This window comes from Hemiscyllium ocellatum, chromosome 9, assembly GCF_020745735.1.
Source record: "Hemiscyllium ocellatum isolate sHemOce1 chromosome 9, sHemOce1.pat.X.cur, whole genome shotgun sequence".
Lineage (NCBI taxonomy): Eukaryota > Metazoa > Chordata > Chondrichthyes > Orectolobiformes > Hemiscylliidae > Hemiscyllium > Hemiscyllium ocellatum.
This window is the reverse complement of record NC_083409.1, coordinates 285,209-306,063: the sequence shown is the minus strand read 5'-3', so window position 1 is coordinate 306,063 and position 20,855 is coordinate 285,209. Positions and strand designations below refer to the sequence as shown.

General features: G+C 44.4%; 1 non-coding gene across 1 annotated transcript; it reads right to left on the bottom strand.

The window, feature by feature from the left end:
• Positions 1-14,922: 14,922 nt before the first annotated feature.
• On the bottom strand, positions 14,923-14,996 carry trnai-aau (transfer RNA isoleucine (anticodon AAU)). The gene has a single exon. It is a non-coding gene; the product is annotated as a tRNA-Ile (tRNA).
• Positions 14,997-20,855: the final 5,859 nt, after the last annotated feature.

Below are 20,855 nucleotides of genomic sequence, written 5' to 3'. Positions count from 1 at the left end.
TTTCGGTAAGAGCATAGGAGTCATTGCTTGTAAATTTGTTGATGAAAGTCCGGATAGAACACGGGTTATAGTGCACAGTGAATAGAGTTATCGAGGGGGATCTCGAACAACAGCCAGTGGGCCAAGGAATGTAAGATGGAGTTGAATTCTGGTGATGGATTTTGTTAAAACAAACTAGGGAGGACTAACACATTTAATGGTCGGACCCAGGGCAGTGTTGGCGAACAGAGAGAGAGAGACCAAGGAGTACAGTTACATTGTTCCTTGGTTGTGGCATCACACGCGGACAGGGTGGGGAAAGGGCATTTAGCAGACTTACTCTCATAGGTCACAGCAAAGACTACATGAGTTGATACATCATGATATGTCTGTATAAGGCATTTCTGGGTCCCCAGTTGTAATCCTGCATAGAATTCTGATCCTCCTGCTTTAGGAAATATTTCCTGAAACTGTAAATGGAGCAAAGATTGACGAAAATGTTACTGCCACTGGAGGGTTTGACAGAAATTGAGAGGCTGGATAAGTTGGAAAGCAACATAGCGGGATGAGATAGAATTGGCATTTTAGGTTAAGGTGAATGCAAGGAAATTCTACAGCACACAAGGACAAAAAAACAACTAGAGAGACACTAGGGCCCCGCAAATATCATTAAGGCCATGCATGATTGGAATCGCAGAAGATGGGCGAGACCCTAAATGAACATTTTATGTCAGAAATTACTGCGGACAAGTCAGTTAAAGACGCAGTGATGGCTTGAAAAGAGTTCCGTTTACAGAAGAGGTGGTGCTGGAGGTCTTAGGACACAAAGGTAGAGAAAGCACTAGGTCCTGAACATGTGTATCCCACTACATTGTTGCAAAGTAGTAACAGGGACCCGAGCAGAAATATTTGTATCATTGTCCACGAGGAATACAGGTAACGTGATGAGCCAACGTCTTGACACCAGAAGAGTGGAGTCCATAACTAGATTGGATCGAAATGCTGAAGTAGGAGGTGTTAGCAATTCTGCAAAGTCTAAAAATAGGTAAGACCCCAGGGCTGAATGTGATTTATCCTCGGATTCTCTGGGAATCCAGGAAGGAGATTGCCATGCCTTTGGCGTTGATGTTTCTGTCGTCATTGTTTACAGGAATAGTGCCAGAAGGCTGGAGGAGAACAAATGTTGTCCCCCTAGAATAGATTACTTACAGTGTGGAAACAGGCTCTTCGGCCCAACAAGTCCACACCGACTCTCTGATGAGCAACCCACCCAGACCCATCCCCTTACATTTGTCCCTTCACCTATCACTATGGGCAATTTAGCATGGCCAATTCACCTAACCTTCACATTTTGGACTGTGAAATGAAACCGGAACACCTGGAGGAAAACCACACAGACACGGGGAGAATGTGCAAACTCCACACAGACAGTTGGCTGAGGCAGGAATTGAAGCCGGGTGTCTGGTGCTGTGAGACAGCAGTGCTAACCACTGCGCCACCGTGCCACCCCAAGCAGGGGAGTGGTGACCGTCTTGGTAGTTGTAGACGTGTGAGCCTTAATTTGATGCTGGATAATGTGTTGAAAACGCTTGTAAGGGATAGGATTTATATTCATCTGGAGATGAGTAAGTTGATTAGGGATAGCAACACGATTTTGTGAAGGGTAGGTCGTGCCTCACAAACCTTATTGAGGTCTTTAAGAAGGAGAACAAAGACAGAGATGGATGAGGGTGAAGCAGTTGATGTGGTGTCTATGTATTTCAGTAAGGTGTTTGTTAAGGTTCCCCATGATAGGCTATTACCGATAATACGGAGGCATGGGATTGTGGGTGATTAAGCAGATCAAAAATTGGCTCACTGAAAGAAGACAGAGTGTAGTGCTTGATGAGAAAGATTGATCCTGGAGTTCAGTTACTGTTGGATCCTGCTCGGATGTGTTTTGGGTACACTGTTGCTGTCATTTATATAAATGACCTGAATGAGGGCATTGAAGGATGGGTTCGTAAATTTGCAGAAGACACTAAGGTTGGTAGATATGTGGATAGTGACAAAAGATGTTGTATGTTACAGAAAGGTATAGATAAGCTGCACAGCTGGACTGAAAGTTCGCAAATGGAGTTTAATGTGGAAAGGTGTGAGGCGATTCACTCTGGAGAGGGTAACAGGAACACAGAATACTGGGATAATGGTAAGATTGTTGGTAGTGTAGATGAACAGAGAGATCTCTATGTCCATGTACATAGATCGTTGTAAGTTGCCACTCAGGTTTAAGGAGCCATTCAATGTGTGAGCTTGTATTGGTAGAGGGATTGAGTTTCGAAACCATTAGATCATGCTGCAGCTGTACAAAACTCTGGTGTGGACACGTGTGTTCAGGTCATCCAGGATGGATATGTAGGCTTTGAAAATGATTCAGAGGAGATTTACTACGAAGTTACCTGGTATGGAGGGAAGGTCTTATGAGGAAAGGCTGAGGGACTTAAAGCTTTTTTGTTCAAGAGAATGTGCTTGAGGTCAATTAATTGAGATATATAAGATAATCCGCAGGAGAGATGTGTTGGACAGTGAGAACCTTTTCTCTTGGATGGCGATGCCTAGCACGAGGGGAGATAGCTTTAAATTGAGGCAGATATTCATATGAATAAATAGATATGGGATAGATGCCAGCGGTAGGTTCTTTACTCAGAATGGTTGGGTCAATCCTAAAGGCATTTAAACGGTCTGTGGGCAGGCATATGGACAGGAATTGGAATGGTATTGGTTCGATTGGCTTCAGATTGGTCTACAGTTTGGCGCAAAATCGAAGGCAGAAGGGTCTGTATTGCACTGTCATGTTCTGTGTTCTAGTGGGCATAAATATGAGATGGGAGAGGAAATACTTCAAAGAGATTTTAGGAGAAAACTTTCTACACAGAGGATGGTGCAGTTATGGAATGAGCGTCCAGGGGAAATGATAGAGAACAGTACAATTACATCATGTAAAGGTTGGGCAGGTACATGGGGAGGAGAAGGTATGAAGGGATACGGGTCAAATACAGGGAAACGCAACTCGTTCATGGACTCTGGTCAGCATGGACTAGTTGGGCTGAAGGAACAGTTTCCGTGCTGCATGCCACTGTCTCCATTTATTGGAGGAGGAGACTACCGAGATAAGGAATGTTGTAAACACTGAAGCACGTTACAGCACAAGGGATGGTAGTCCGTAATGCAGTACATTTCAAATATGTGGAGGAACTATTGGGCTAGGAGGAGGTTACAGAGATAGGAACTGTTATAGAAGTTACAAATTATTGAAGACATAGAGATGTGGAAAATCTGGAGAGCGAGAAGAGAGACAGAGAGACGGAAAGAAAGCGAGGGCAAGAGCAAGAGTGAGATACAAAGTGATATCACCAGAGTCCTGGAAGATATCAGGAACACTTAACTGTGTTGGAAGAACACGTTTTGCTTCATGATGAACCAGTATAACCGGTCAGGAATGAGCAACCTGTGAGCAGGTGAAGTGATGGCCTTGTGGTATTATTGCTAGAGCATGTATCCCAAACTTCAGCTAATGTTCAAGGGATGCAGGCTGGAATCCCACCATCAGAAATGGTGGAATTTGAAATCAATAATTTTAAAAATAGTGATTAACAATCCACAAATAAATGTGAGACCATTGTTGATGTACAAAAAACCCAAACACTTGTCCTTTCGTGAAGGACATCTGCTCATCCTCACTTGGTCTGCACGACATACCCACAGCAAAGTGTTTGCCTCTCAATGACCCTCTGAAATGACCGAGCAAGTTACTCAGTTTAAGGGCAGCTCGGGCTGGGCAAGAAAGGCTGATCAACCAGAGATACCTACATCCCATACCTGATTTTAAAAAAAAATAATCTATTTGGATGGTCTCACTGGAACCGTGCTGGGATCAGTGTCCTGGCTGATCATGTTGGTAGGTTTATGGACAGAGCTTTCAACTGACAGAGAGGATGCAGGGAAAGGGCTCAGGTGAAAGGAGCTTCCCAAATCCAAAGACAAAAGGTGTAGCATCGGAACAGCATGGAATGTGGCTGAAGACAAGCAGTAAAGAACAGGATGGGACAGAGTTTAACTAAAATTGTTATCAGTGAATAGATTCATGACGGAAAATTGTGGGAAAGAGTAAGTTATGTTTTATTTTGAATAGACAACGTCGCTGCAATAAGATCGATGGAGCTAAGACTCAGATAAAAGAGATGTAGACAGCAGGGAGACATGGATACAGGGTGAACAAAAATATTCAATTGTTTCACAATCTTGTGCAAACTCAGGCAAAATGGGTAACACTAACAATAATGGATAACAAAGGCGAAAGCATTTCACCACAGATCATGAAGTAGAGTCAATCTGAATGTTAATACTGGCTGCTACGTGCCAAGGACACAAGCAACTGAGCAGTTTTAGCCAACGAACAGTATTCCATTGCTCATCACTGCATTAAACAGGAACTCATTGAAATTGTTAACAAAGGCTTGGGGATAATTCAGTGAAACTTCAATTTTCGTATAATCTTGTCAATCACACTGACAACATTGATATTGGAAGTGGGGTTGGGAGATTTTTTTCAGTGTTTCTTTGATAACAGATTGTGCAACTGGCTAGGGATGTAACTATGTCAGACGGACCATTGTGTGATGGAGCTTAGTGACTGTGTAATGTCACCTGGTGAGATCCTCTGGGAAATTGTGATAAAGTTCAGTTTAAAGGAATTGAAACTTTTAAAGTGAATCACAGAAAGGACAAATTACAACTAGAAACAAAAATAGCCAGTTACATGAGGTTGAGAGGAGAACAGACCGAGACAAACAAGCTAAACAAACTGAAAAATGTGTCTGTAAATGAATAATGGAAAACATTTGACGGACAGTGAAACATACTCAACAGAAGGACATTCCATTGAAACAGATAAAACCTCAGCAAGAAATTCCCACCCATCCCTCATTCAGGACAAAATGGATCATATTAGACTATGAGGCTAAGACGATCACCAAAAACGACTTAACATCCTGAAGTAAGAGAATATTTGAGGAGTAAGTGTTAAAGGGATTGTAAAGGGTCTGCTAGCAGGAGGAGGGCAGTTTGAATGGGAATCATGTTCAGGGTTTAATGATACGACAGGAAGAGGGAGAAGTGATGGTGCTGGAGGTGGTGAGAGTGTGACAGAGAGTGGTTCGGGTCTGAACCGTGTTACAAAGCCAGTACAGATTGCTGAAGATGGAGGGGTTTGCAGAGATAGGGAGGGACACGTGTATTTTAATTTATTCATTGATGGGATGTGGGTGTCACTGATTGGACCAGCATTCCTTGTCCCACTGCGAATTGCCCAGAGATAGCAAAGGATCAGCCATATTGCTGTGGGTCTGGAGTCACATGTTAGCCAGAACCGCAGCATAACCTCATGGCTTTAAAACTCAATGCCCCAGCTAATGAGAGCCAATAAAACATATTCCTTCTGAACAACGTTACCAGCTTGGGTGGCAAATTTGACAGATATCTGGTCATGAAATCCAAGATCGATCTGTTCCTCCACACTATCCAGTATTCTGTATTTTCCCCGTATTCGGCAAAATGAATCACTTCACAATTTTCCAGATTTGACTTCATCTGCCACTTCTCAGCCCAGCTCTACATCCTGTCAATGTCCCATTGCAACCTCCAACATACTTCCACACTACTCACCACTCCGCCAAGCTTCGTCTCATTGGCAAAGTTTCGATCCCACTCTTCCACTCACGCATCCAAGTCATTCTTAAAGTCACAAAGAGCAGAGATCCTGTAACCTCTCCCTACATAAAACCACTGGTCACCGAGCTCCAGGATGAATGCTTTCCATCTGTCATCACTCTCTGTCTTCTATGGGCCAGGAATTCTTTATCCAGACAGACAGGTTTCTCTGCATCCCAAGCTCTGTACTTTTTCAATGAGATATAAATGCATTTTGTCACATTCTCAAAGGGCTCAATAAGATTTGTGAGGCATAATCTGTCCCTTACAAGCCATGCTGACTCTCTGTAATCAAACTATGGTTTGCCAAGCGTCCTCTCCAATAATCTGCACATCACAAACTGAAGACTGACAGGTCTGTAGTTCCCAGGATTATCACTACTCCCTTTCTTGAAAAACGTACGGCTGATTCACCTAACATGCTCATCTTCAATTGGTGCGTGGAAACCGAAGCACCTGTCGGGAACCCATGGAGAGAATGTGCAACCTCCACACAGACAGTCGCCTGGGGCTGGAATGGAATTCGCGTCCCTGGTGCTGTGAGGCAGCAGCGCAACCCACTGAGCCGCCGTGCTGGCCCATGTAACTCGCTAAAGCCCTGTTTCTGCTCCTTGGTTCCTCTTCATCTTGACGAGATGTTCTACATCCCTTGGAACCTTGTCAAATGCTTTGCTGAAGTCCATATAGACAACGTTGACTGTTCTGCCTTCATCTGTCGCTTGGCCAACTCCTCAAAGAGTCAATCCAGTTTGTGAAACATGGTTTCCCACTCACAAAGCTAACTATCTCTAATCAGCCTTGCCTTTCCAAATACATGCAGCTCCTTTCCCACAGAATCTCCACCAAAACGTTACCCAGCACTGGGCTCACGGGGTTGTAATTTCCTGCTGTTTCCTGCAACCCTGAAGTGATGGAACAGCATTAGCTGCCCTGCAGTATTCTGCTAACTCATTGTGTCTGTTGATAATATAAATATCTGTTAGGGACACTGCAATCTCTTCCCTAGCTTCCCAAAATATTCTAGGATAGATCGAATGAGCTATTGAGGATTGATCTACCTTTACTTATTTTAAGATTCTTGCAATTTGTCTTCTCTGTTGAGGATTAGTGAGCGGCACGGTGGCACAGTGATGAGCAGTACTGCCTCACATCCCCAGAGACCCGGGTTCAATTCATCCGCCTCAGGCGACTGAATGAGTGGAGTTTGTGCGGTGTCTGCGTGGGTTTCCTCCCACCATCCAAAGATGTGCGGGTCAGGTGAACTGGCCATGCTAAATTGTCCGTAGTGTTAGGTTAGGGGTATGGGTGGGTTGCGCTTCGGAGGGTTGGAGTGGACCTGTTGGGCCGAAGGGCCTGTTTCCACACTGTGAGTAATCTAATCTAATCTCCTTACAATTTTTCCAAGACATAGCTATTTATTTCCCCGAGCTTCCATGTCTTTCTTCACATTAAATTCTGACAACACTACTTTGTCTAATTTCTCAACCACCTTCTGATAGTTAAGGTGCCCTTTTCTCTACCAAGTTAATCGAAAGACCTTCTTGAAACTTGTGTAAATGTTTACGAAAATTCAAATAAACCGTATCCTTGGCACAGCCACTCCTACAACCGTATCTATTCTTCCATTTATGCTCACAACAATAAAAATACAATCCAACAGGCTCAAAACCACGTTCACTTTTTATTAAATGCGTTTCTATTGACATACCCTTTCTAACACATTCCAGATCCCGACTGACTGTCAGGCTAACACGGTTTGGTTTCAGACTGATAGCAGAAAGGGTTATGCGGGTTCTTGTTTCTCAATCTGAAAAAGGTAGCTTACAGTGTCAACAGGTCATAGACGTTTTGGAAATCAGGAGGTTCATGGTCACTGAAGGACATTATGGAGATAGGCAGTAATGTGCGGACTGTATGAGATTATCGACATAGAGAGTGCAGTGGTGACTGAAGGACATGATGGAGATAGGGAGTGATGTGGGGCCTGAAAGAGGGCAAAGAGATCTGGAGGGCTGTTGGGCCTGAAGGAGGTTGCACAGATCAGGAGGATCATGGGGACTGAAGGAGGTTACTCTGAATGGGAGGGTCGTCGGGTCTGGATGAGATTATGGAGATAGGGAGGGCCGTGGTGTATATTGGAGGTTACGGAGTTAGGGAGGTTTTGTCGTGAATGATTCAGGGTACATAGATAGGAAGAGTCGTGGGGACTGAAGGAATTTACGGACATAGGGAGAGTTGTGGGGACTGAAGGAGGTTATATAGATCGTACGTTTATAGAGAAGAGCAGGTATCGACCATTTGACTACAGAGTCGGTCCCACCATTTAATATGATCAGGACTGATCATCTAACCCAGTACAGTATTCCTGCTTTCACACTTAATCTGATATTATAGTGACTACTGGCATTTAGTGATACAGCGGGCTGTAGTAACTGGGACGGGTGGTTGGGGTGGGGGGGGATGTCTTACAGAGATAGGGAGGTTTGTGGAAGCTGGAACAGGTGACACTGAGGGTTTTAGGAATGGGAGGACTTTACAGGGATTTGGAGGAATGCACGGATGGGACGTGGTAACAATCACAGGGAGGATTTTGGGAGCTCGATCTGTAACGGGTACAGCTGAGAACAGAAGTGAGCCAAACAGTCAGGACAGGCAGGGACAAGGTAGGACTAATCAATTAAGCTGCATTTATTTTAATGCAAGGGGCCTAACAGGGAAGGCAGATGAACTCAGGGCATGGTCAGGAACATGGGACTGGGATCTCATAGCAATTGCAGAAACATGGCTCAGGGATGGGCAGGACTCGCAGCTTAATTTTCCAGGATACAAATGCTACAGGGAGGATAGAAAGGAAGGCACGAGAGGAGTGGAAGTGACATTTTTGATCGGGGATAGCATTACAGCTGTGCTGTGGGAGGATATTCCCAGAAATGCATCCAGGGAAGTTATTTGGATGGAACTGAGAAATAAGAAAGGGATGATCACTTTATTAGGATTGTATTACAGACGCCCCAATAGTCAAAGGGAATTTGCCAAACAAACTTGTAGGGAGAACTCAGCTATCTGTAAGAATAATAGCGTAGGTATGGTAGGGGATTTTAACTTTCAAAACATTGTCTGGCACTGCCATAGTGTTAAAGGTTTAGATGGAGAGGAATTTCTTAAGTGTGTACAAGACAATTTTCTGATTCAGTACGTGGATATACCTACTAGGGAAGGGGCAAAACTTGACCGACTCTTAGGAAATAAGGCAGAGCATGTGAGTGAGGTGTTAGTGGGGGAGCACTTTGGGGCCAGCGACCATAATTCTATTTGTTTTAAAACAGTGATGGAAAAGGATAGACCAGATCTACAAGTCGATGTTCTAAGTTGGATAAAGGCCGATTTTGGAGATATTAGGCAAGAACTTTTGATAATTGATTGGAGGCAGATGTTCACGGGTAAAGGGACGGCTGGAAAATGCGAAGCCTTCAGAAATGAGATAAAAGAGTCCATAGAAGAATGTTCCTGTCAGAGTGAAAGGGAAGGCTAGTAAGTATAGGGAAATCTGGATGACTAAAGAAATTGGGTGTTTGGTTCAGAAAAAAGAAGGAAGCATATGTCAGGTATAGACAGCATAGATCGAGTGAATCCTGGGAAGAGTAAAAAGGAAGTGTGAGTACACTTAAGGGGAATTCAGGAGGGCAAAAGGCGGATATGAGATAGGTCTGACAAGTAGAATTAAGATGAATGCAAAGGGTTTTTACAAATATATTAAGGAAAAAAGGGTAACTAGGGAGAGAATAGGGCCCCACAAAGATCAGCCAGGCGGCCTTTGTGTGGAGCCGCAGAAAACGGGGGAGCCACGAAATGAATATTTTGCATCAGTATTGACTGTCGAAAAGCATATGAAAGATATAGACTGCAGGGAAATAAATGGTGATATCTTTCAAAACGTCCAGATTACAAGGGAGGAAGTGCTGGATGTCTTGAAACGGTTAAAGGCAAATAAATCCCCAAGAAATGATCAGGTGTACCCGAGAACTCTGTGGGAAGCTAGAGAGGTGATCGCTGGGCCTCTTGCTGAGGTATTTGTATCATCAGTAGTCACAGATGAAGTGCCAGAAAACTGGAGGTTGGCAAAAGTGGCGCCACTGTTTAAGAAGGGTGGTAAAGACAAGCCAGGGAACTATAGACTGGTGAGCCTAAACACAGTGGTGGGCACGTTCTTGGAGGGAATCCTGAGGGACAAGATGCACATGTATTTGGAAAGGCAAGGACTGATTAGGAATAGTCGACATGGCTTTGTGCGTGGGAAATCATGTCTCACAAACTTGATTGAGTTTTTTGAAGAAGTAACAAAGAAGATTGAGGAGGGCAGATTGATAGACGTGATCTATATGGACTTTAGTGAGGCATTCGACAAGGTTCCCCATGGGAGCCTGATAAGCAAGATGGAATACAGGGAGAACTAGACATTTGGATACAGAGATGGCTCAAAGGTAAAAGACAGAGAGTGGTGGTGGAGGGATGTTTATCAGACTGGAGACCTGTGACCAGTGCAGACACACAAGGATCACTGCTGGGCTCTCTACTGTTTGGCATTTACATAAATGATTTGGAGGCGAGCTTAAGAGATATAGTTAGTAAGTTTACAGATGACACCAAAATTGGAGGTGTAGTGAATAGCGAAGAGGGTGACAACAGGATCTGGACCAGATGGGCCATTGGACTAAGTGGAAGATGGAGTTTCATTCAAATAAATGTGAGGTGCTGCATTTTGTGAAAGCAAGTCTTAGCAGGACTTATACTCGTAATGCTAAGGTCCTAGGGGGTGTTGCTGACCAAGAGACCTTGGAGTGCAAGTTCATAGTTCCTTGAAAGTGGAGTCCCAGGTAGATAGGATCGTGAAGGTGGCATTTGGTATGCTTTCCTTTGTTGGTCAGAGTATTGAGTACAGGAGTTGGGAGGTCATGTTGCGGCTGTACAGGGCATTGGTGAGGCCACTGTTGGAATATTTTGTGGCCTTCCGGTCTCCATCCTATCAGAAAGATTTTGTGAAACTTGAAAGGGTTCACAAAAGATTTACAAGGATGTTGGCAGAGTTGGAGGGTTTGAGCTATAGGGAGAAGCTGAACAAGCTGGAGCAGTTTTCCCTGGTACTTCGGAGGCTGAGGGGTGACCTGACAGAGGTTTGCAAAATTATGAGGGGCATGGATAGGATAAATAGACAAAAGTCTTTTCCGTGGGGTCAGAGAGTCCAGAACTAGAGGGCATAGATTTAGTTTGAGAGGGGAAAAATAGAAAACAGACCTAAGGGGCAATTTTTTCACGTAGAGGATGGTACGTGTATGAAAACAGCTGCCAGAGGAAGTGGTGGAGAATAGTACAATTGCAACATTTAAGAGGCATTTAGATGGGTATATGAATGGGAAGGGTTTGGAGGAATATCGGCTGGCTGCTGGCTGTTGGGATTAGATTGGGTTGGAATATCTGGTCGGCATGGACGGGTTGTACCTAAGGGTCTATTTCCGTGCTGTACATCTGTATGATTCTGTCACTCATGGAGGATATAGAAATAAGCTGTGCGGTTGCGTCTGGAGAAAATTAAAGGCATAAAGGTTTGTAGTTACCGAAGGAAATTACATCATTCGGGACCAACAGAGTTTACAGAGACTGAGTGCGTTCTAGAGACAGGAAGAGTTCCTAGTCATCATTAGAAATGCAGAAACTAATTTATGAGAGAAGCAGGGTCACTCTGCTTTGTGCCCAGAGACAAGGAAGAGTCTAACAGCTGGAGGAGGTTATTAAGGTAGAGAGATTTTTTCTTGTCATGACGGGAAGGTTACAGAGGTCATGAACGTAGTAGGAGTTCAAAAATTTCACAAATACAGGGAGGTCTTTTTTCTGGTCTGGAAAGGACGACACTGACCGGGATGGCTTCAGGAACTGAAGAGTTGTTTTTCGTCCGTTAAGGAGAGATGTGACAGAACCCAGGATTAAAGGCAACGGCAGAAACTTGAAGAGTTGTACTGGTAGGAGGAGCTGACAGGGATAAACTGGGTTGTTGGGGCTGATAGAGATAGGGGAAGGTGGTATCTATGAAACAGACAGTGGAGAAACTGACCGACATAGGGAGGGTTCTGTGGAACAGATGAATTTACAGACAAGGTGGTGATAATGAAGCCTGAGATTTTTGTCATATTCCTTGCCCAGCATTGTTCCAACATCATGTCCTCAGGTTCTGAATTAAAGCCCATGAACCCCTCCCTGTGCTGCTGACTGCGTGAGTGATCTTACCGGCTGTAGGATTTAATGAAGGCTCCAGATCTCACTCTCCATCTGTCTCTGGCTGACCAACCATCTTCAATGTGCTGATCGACGAGACAGGAATTGGGAATTTTGCTGAGTCAGTGACATCAAAAATACCTGCAGGAGACAGAGAAATAGACAGAATGGGAAATTATTCTAATGCAATCAAGGCAACACATAGAGAATGGCACTGAGTCCCACAGAGATCTGGAAAATCCCAATCTCCATCAATGGCCTGTGCAGTTGCTTCCCTCTGGATTGGAGAATGTTGTTGGCCCAGGATCTGGAGTACCTGCAAGAGCGAGAGACACTGACAGAGGCAGTAATTAAACCCACACAGTGAGGGATATCACATGGCGAGAGACTGAGTGACATCAGCAGAGTGCAGGAATGTATCAGGATCACACAATAGTATCATCAGAAGTGGTTCTGACCAGTGAGCACTGCTACCAGTACGCAGGGAAGACTGAGCAATTTTATTGGAATAGGTTCCTCTGGTACCAAGATTATGCAGTGTGCTATAAACGGACACAGATGAGGAGGGGGACAGGTCTGAGGTGAATGGAAATTCGGAAGTCCAAAGAGAAAGGTTGAAATATTGGAACACCATGGAGATGTAGATGAACACCAAAACAGAGAAACTGTAAGGGAGTGAGTTTAATTAAAATACGACATTGTCAAAGAGATTTGTGACAGGAAATTATTGGTTAACATAAAGTAAGTGCCATTTACGCCCCTCACAATTCCTCATTGCCCACAAGTGACAACACTTCCGCCCCTCAGATCATCGCTGATGTCACACACTTATTGAATTCAGCGGCCCCCACTGCCGTGTTTGCCACCACGTCCACCTCCATCAACAACAATCACCTGCATTGTGCTGACACCCCCCAGGTCCCACTGTCAGCATCCCCGTCCCCAGAAACCTGAGGGGAACACCACCCTGCTCAAGACTCCACGCCCATTCCTCCTAATACCACACTCACTCCATTTACAGGCTCGGTCTCTTCCCCAAGCTCCACACCACGGAAGATCCCAGCTCCCAGTCTTGGCGAGTTTTCACTATTCTCTCTGACCTCACCCAGAAGGAGGATGAATGACCAGTCCTCAGGAAAGGCCTCAAATTTATCCCCCTCTGTCTAAGGGTTAATGAATTTAATACACACCGTGACATCGAACACTTCTTCTGACGCCCACGAGCTTACTTTCACAATGTAGACACTCGCCAACCTCCGAGGATCCCATTGCCCACCTCCAATGCACTCCATCCAACAGGACACACCGTGCTGTCCTATTACCTACCTACAATCTCTTCATTTCCAACTACCGCTGAGACATGAACCAACTCAAACTGGATATCCATGGATTCTTTCTGCTCCCGACCGAGGCAGTTGCTTTGGTGTCAGCAACAGCGCAGAAAACACTTGCATGTTTTGCTCAATATCACATATTTCTAATGCAATCTTCATTTGGTGGGGCAGTGCAGAACGAGAGGGTATACATCTGTTGTGGGCGGGTGAGAATTCGAAAAGCAATGAGGAGCAACGGCTTCATGCAGAGGATGGTGCGTGTCTGCAATAAGTTGCCAGACGAGCTGGTGATGACTGTTACAATTCCAATACTTTTAAGGAATTTGGACGTGTATTTGAATAGCAAGGCTTTAGAGAGACATGGGGCAAGTGCATGCAATCGCGGCTGGATCAGTTGAGGATATCTGTTCGGAATGGACGAGTTCGATCAAAAACTGTGTTTCCAGTGCTGTCCATATCTATTGGTTCTATGATATTGCAGGTGAAATGATAAAAAATGATGAATAAAATAATGAAGGAAAATTGTCGAAGTTGTTAAATTCAAACAGCTTCAGATAATTTTATTTTCAATTATTTTAATTACTTTTTTTATTTGTGTTTCTTTCATTGTTCTGTACTCTTTATTTCTTGATTGTCTCTCTTTCTGTCGCTTCCCACTCTGTCAATACATTTTGCCTCTCCTCTTCCCGCTCTGCTACGCTTCTCCCCTGTTTTTCATTTAGTCTGCTTCACACATCCCCCACATATTTTGTCACATAACACTGTCTTCAGCCTTGGTCATTCGCAGCTCCTAATCACCCTTTAATCTCTCCGTGCTCTGTCATCTTTGCATCTGGAGCCCTGACTCACCTTCTCTCAGCATGGTGTAAATAGCTCCCTAATTCTTCTTTTTTTAAAATCTTTAACAAAGGGTCAGTTATACTCGAAACGTCAGCTCTTTTCTCTACTTGCAGATGGTGCCGGATCTGCTTAGATTTTCTAGCATTTTCTCTTTTGGTTTCAGATTCCAGCATCTGCAGTAATTCGCTTCCATTAATGGCTCTGTGATATTGCTGGGGATATGATAACTCCAGTGTCGATGCATAAGAGGTGAACAAGCGAATGAATTCCCTCTGGAAGTCGCGTGAAAAGTAGTAACAGAGATCCAGGAAAATAAGATGAACGAATCTTTAATTTCAATTGAAGCCTGACCTCTGGTTCTCCTCCGAGACTGTGCCAGGTCGACTTAATACTGCATATATTTCATGTTTTGCATTTCTTTGTGAAAACAATTGAGACAGATTGATTTGCTGCAGACAACATCCAAGAGTCATCATGGGTACGGCGATCGAGTTGTGCATCTGTCCCTGTCAAATGTTTTATTGCGCTGGCGAGGCTTTCTGTTTAGTGATTTTGTGGTTCACTTTGTTTGGAAATACAGAAACGCAGCTGAGATCCGGCATGGGACCAACGAGTTGCGGCTCCGACACAGCGATGACTGGCTTTCGAATGAATACACATCTGAATCGATCACGTGACAAGTTCTTGCAGGCGGTGAAATTAAAAGCCGAGACGAACCTTGGCACAGGGTAGCTAACGACACACGTGCTTCACCTGGCCAGTGTGGGGATTGAACCCACGACCGTGGCGTTATTAGCACCACGCCTTAACCAGCTGAGCTAACCGACCCACGCAGTCGCTCTTTCAAAGCAAATGCCTACATTGCCCGTGCTCACAATCTCGGCGGCTATTCGTTTTCTGATTTGATATCGATCGCACGCTCATGTTTATCAGCAGCACATGCTGCTGATGTTTCACTCAATTATCCCAAAGCCTTTTTTAACAATTCCCATGAGTTCCTGTTTAATGCAGTGATGGGTTATGGAATGCTGTTCGTTGTCTAAAAGTGTTCTGCTGCTTGTGTCCTTGGCAAGTAGTAGCCAGTATTTACTTTCAGACTGACTCTACTTCACGATCTATGCTGAAATGCTTTCGCCTTCGTTATCCATTATTGTTAGTGTTACCCATTTTGCCTGAGTTTGCATAAGATTGTGAACCATTGAAATTTTTTGCTCACCCTGCATCCATGACTCTCTGTTGTCTAAATCTCTTTTATCTGAGTCTTAACTCCATCTACCTTATTGCAGCGATGTTGTCTATTCAAAATAAAACATAACTTACTCTTTCCCACAATTTTCCGTCACGAATCTATTCACTGATATTCAATTTTAGTTAAACCCTGTACAATCCTGTTCTTTACTGCTTGCCTTCAGCCACATTCCCATGCTGTTCCGATGCTACACCTTTCTTCTTTGGATTTGGCAAGCTCCTTTCACCCGAACCCTGTCCCTGCATCTCTCTGTCAGTTGAAAGCTCTGTCCGTAACCTACCAACATGATCAGCTAGGACACTGTTCCCAGCACGGTTCCACTGGAACCATCCCAATGGATTATTTTTTTAAATCAGGTATGGGATGTGAGTGTTTCTGGCTGACCAGCATTTCTTGCCCAGCCCGAGCTGCCCTTGAGCTGAGTAACTTGCTCGGCCATTTCAGTGGGTAATTGAGAGGCAAACACTTTGCTGTGGGTACGTCGTGCAGACCACGTGAGGATGGGCAGATGTCCTTATCTAAAGGACAAGTGTTTGGGTTTTTTGTACATCAGCAATGGTCTCACATTTATTTGTGGATTGTTAGTTACTATTTTTTAAATTATTGATTTCAAATTCCAGCATTTCTGATGGTGGGATTCCAGCCTGCATCCCTTAAACATTAGCTGAGGTTGGGGATACATGCTCTAGCAATAATACCACGAGGCCATCACTTCACCTGTTCATAGGTTGCTCATTTGTAACCGGTTATACCAGTGCATCATGAAGCAAAACCTGTTCTTCCAACACATTTATGTGTTCGTGATATCTTCCAGGACTCTGGTGATATCACTTAGTATCTCACTCTTGCTCTTGCTCTCGCTTTCTCTCTCTCTCTCTCTCTCTCTCTCTCTCTCTCTGTGTCTCTCTCCAGATTTTCCAGATGTCTATGTTTTCAATAATATGTAACTCCAATAACAGTTCCTATCTCTGTAACCTCCTCCCAGCCCAATAGTCCCTCTGCATATTTGAAATATACTGCATGACGGACTACCATCCCTATCGCTGTAACTTGCTTCAGTGTTTACAACATTCCTTACCTTGGTAGTCTCCGCCTCCAATAACTGGAGACAGAGCCATGCAGCACGGAAACTGTTCCTTTAACCCAACTAGTCCATGCTGACCAGAGTCCATGAACGAGTTGCGTTTCCCTGCATTTGACCCGTATTCTTCAAACCTTCTCCTCCCCATGTAGCTGCCCAACTTTTCCATGTTGTAATTGTGCTTTTCTCTACCATTTCCCCTGTAAGCTCATTCCATAACTGCACCATGCTCTGTGTAGTAAATTTTCTCCTGAAATATCTTTTAAGTATTTCCTCTTCCATCTCATATTTATACCCACTAGAACACAGAAAACGACAGCGCAATACAGCCCCTTCTCTCTTCGATTTTGCGACAACCTGTAGACCCAATCTGAAGCCAATCGAACCAACACCATCCCAATTCTTGCCCATAACCCTACCCAAAGACTGTTTAAATGCCTTTAAAGTTGGCCGCGACTATTCTGAGTAAAGAACCTACCGCTGGCATCTATCCCATATCTATTTATTCATATTAATATCTGCCTCCATTTAAAGCTATCTCTCCTCGTGCTAGGCATCACCATCAAAGAGAAAGGTCTCTCACTGTCCAAATCCATCTCATCCATCTTATATATCTCAATTAATTGACATCAAACACATTCTCTTGAACAAAAACAGCTTAAAGGCCCTCAGCCTTTCCTCATAAGACCTTCCCTTCATACCAGGTAACTTCCGAGTAAATCTCCTCTGAATCATTTCCAAAGCTTGCACATATATCCTGTAATGCAGTGACCTGAACAAATGTGGCCACACCAGAGTTTTGTACAGCTGCAGCATGATCTAATGGTTCCGAAACTCAATCCCTCTACCAATACAAGCTCACACACTGAATGGCTTCTTAAACATGGGTGGCAACTTTCAACAATCGATGTACATGGACATAGAGATCTCTCTCTTCATCTACACTACCAACAATCTTACCATTATCCCAGTACTCTGTGTTCCTGTTATTCCGTCCAGAGTGAATCACCTCACAACTTTCAACAATAAACTCCATTTGCGAACTTTCAGTTCAGCTGTGCAGCTTGTCTATACCTTTCTGTAACCTACAACATCTTTCGTCACTATCCACATCTCTACCAATCTTCGTGTCTTCTGCAAATATACCAACCCATCCTTTATTGCCCTCATTCAGGTCATTTATATAAATGTCAGCAACAGTGGACCCAAAACACATCTTGGCAGTATCCAATGCGAACTGAACTCCAGGATCAATCCTTCTCATCAATCATTACCCTCTGTCTTCTTTCAGTGAGCCAATTTCTGATCCAAACTGCTAAATCATCCACAATCCAATGCCTCTGTATTATCAGCAAAAGCCTATCATGGGGAACCTTAACAAACCTCCCAAAAAGATGCCTTCCTTGAAGAAGCTCTCTTCCTCCCAAAAAAAAACTGCACCCAATGTGGCCTCCTCTCTATTGGGTAGACAGGACGCCTAATTGCGGAATGTTTCAGAGAACACCTCTGGGATACCCGGAGCAACCAAACCATCCACCCCGTGGCTCAACACTTCAACTCCCCCTTCCACTCCAGCAAGGACATGCAGGTCCTTGGACTCCTCCATCGCCAGACCATAGCGACACGACGGTTGGAGAAAGAGCACCTCATCTTCCGCCTAGGAACCCTCCAACCACAAGGGCTGAACTCATATTTCTTCAGTTTCCTCATTTGTCCTCCCCCCACCATATCTAAGTCCCAACCCTCGAATTCAGCACCACCTTCCTAACCTTCACTCTTCTTCCTGACCTCTCTGCCCCCACCCCAACTCCAGCCTATCACCCTCACCTTAACCTCCTTCCACCTATCGCATTTCCAACGCCTTTACTCCAAGTCCCTCCTCCCTACCTTTTATCTTAGCCTGCTTGGCACACTCTCTTCATTCCCGAAGAAGGGCTCATGCCCGAAACGTCGATTCTCCTGCTCCTTGGATGCTGCCTGACCTGCTGCGCCTTTCCAGCAACACATTTTCAGCTCTGATCTCCAGCATCTGCAGTCCTCACATTCTCCTCGAACCTTAACAAACGCCTTACTGAAATACATATACACCACATCAACTGCTTTACCCTCATCCATCTCTGTCTTTGTTCTCCTTCTTAAAGACCTCAATAAGGTTTGTAAGGCACGACCTACCCTTTACAAAATCCTGTAGACTATGCCTCATCAACTTACTCATCTCCAGATGAAAATAAATCCTATCCCTTACAAGCCTTTCCAACACTTTACCCAGAATCAAATTAAGGCTCCCAAGTCTATAACTACCAGGATTGGCTCCATTTCCCTGTTTGGGGTGGCACGGTGGCGCAGTGGTTAGCACTGCTGCCTCACAGCGCCAGAGACCCGGTTTCAATTCCTGCCTCAGCCAACTGTCTGTGCAGAGTTTGCACATTCTCCCTATGTCTGTGTGGGTTTCCTCCGGGTGTTCCCGTGTCCTCCCACAGTCCAACATGTACAGGTTAGGTGAATTGCCCAGGCTAAATTGCCCATAGTGTTAGGTGAAGGGGTAGATGTAAGGGAATGGGTCTGGGTGGGTTGCTCGTCAGAGGGTCGGTGTAGATGTCTTGGGCCGAAGGGCCTGTTTCCACACTGTAAGTAATCTATTCTAAGGGGACAACATTTGCTCTCCTCCAGCCTTCTGGCACTATTCCTGTAAACAATGACGACAGAAACCTCAAAGCCAAAGGCATGGCAATCTCCTTCCTGGATTCCCAGACAATCCGAGGATAAATCACATCCAGCCCCGGGGACTTATCTATTTTTAGACTTTGCAGAATTGCTAACACCTCCTCCTTCTGCACTTCGATCCAATCTAGTTATGGACTCCATTACCCTTGGGTAAAGACGTTGGTTAATCACCTTACCCGTATCCCTCGTGGTATAAATCATCGTCCTGCGAATTGTATCATCGAAGGACAATGATACAAATATTTCTGCTCGGGTCCCTGCCACTACTTGCCACAATGTTCTGCGACACACTTGTTTAGGACCTAGTGCTTTCTCTACTTTTGTGTTCTAAGACCTCCAGCACCACCTCTTCTGTAAAGAGAACTCTTTTCAAGCCATCACTGTCTCCTTAGCTGACATGTCTGCAGTAATTTCTGACATAAAATGTTCATATAGGGTCTCATCCATCTTCTATGATTCCACTCATGGATGGCCTTATTGATCTTTGCGGGGCCCTAGTGTCTCTCTTGTTTCTTTTTTGTACTTGTAGTGCTGTAGAATTTCCTTGCATTCTCCTTAACTAAACTGCCAAATTTACCTCATCACACTGTGTTGCTTTCCACCTTATCCAGCCTCAGTTTCTGTCAAACGCTCCAATATCAGTAACATCTTCGTCAATCTTTGCTCCATTTACAGTTTCAGGAAATACTTCCTAAAGCAGGAGGATCAGAATTCTATGCAGTACTCCAAATGGAGACCCAGCAATGACTTATACAGCCATATCATGATGTACCAACTCATGGAGTAATTGCTCTGACCCATGAGAGTAAGTCTGCCGAATGCCCTTTCCCCACACTGTCCACCTGCGATGCCACATCCAAGGAACAATGTACTGTACCCCTTGGTCTCTCTGTCTGTTCCACAACACTGCCCAAGGCCAGACCATTAACTGTTAGTCCTCCCTAGTCTGTTTTAACAAAACCCATCACCTGAATTCAACTCCATCTTTCATTCCTTGTCCCAATGCCTCAGTTGTTCGAGATCCCCCTCGATAACTGTATTCCATGCGCACGATAACCTGTGTTCTATCCGAAATTTCACCAACAAACTTACTAACAATGACTCCTATGCTCTTACTGAAATAATTTCTGTAAATTATGCATAACAGTGGATCTAGTACTGTTCCTTATTGCACACCGCTGGTGATAGGCCCGTAGTCTGCACAACAACCCTCTCCCACCACTCTCTGTCTCGCTGTGTCAAGCCAATTTTGGATCCAGTTAGATAGCTCTCCCTGCTCCCATGTGATCTACCCTTACTAACCAGTGTTCCACACTAAACCCTGTCCAAGGCCTTGCTGTGGTCAGTGTAGACAAAGTCTCCTGTTCTGTTATCATCTATCTTCTTATTCACCTCTTCAACAAGCTCAGTCAAGTTTGTGAGACATTACTTGTGCAGGTTTCCAGCTCGTTACCCGTGTCTGTCACTGATATGCATACCTCTTTAAGGGGCACTTCTTCCTGAGTTTACCCCAATGTCTTCGGATATACATGATTAGCTCCAGGGATTTGTCTATTTTTTATGCATTTTAAAATCTCCAGCATCTCTTATTCTGATATGCAGAGTCTTTTGCAGACTTTATTTCCCTTACTTC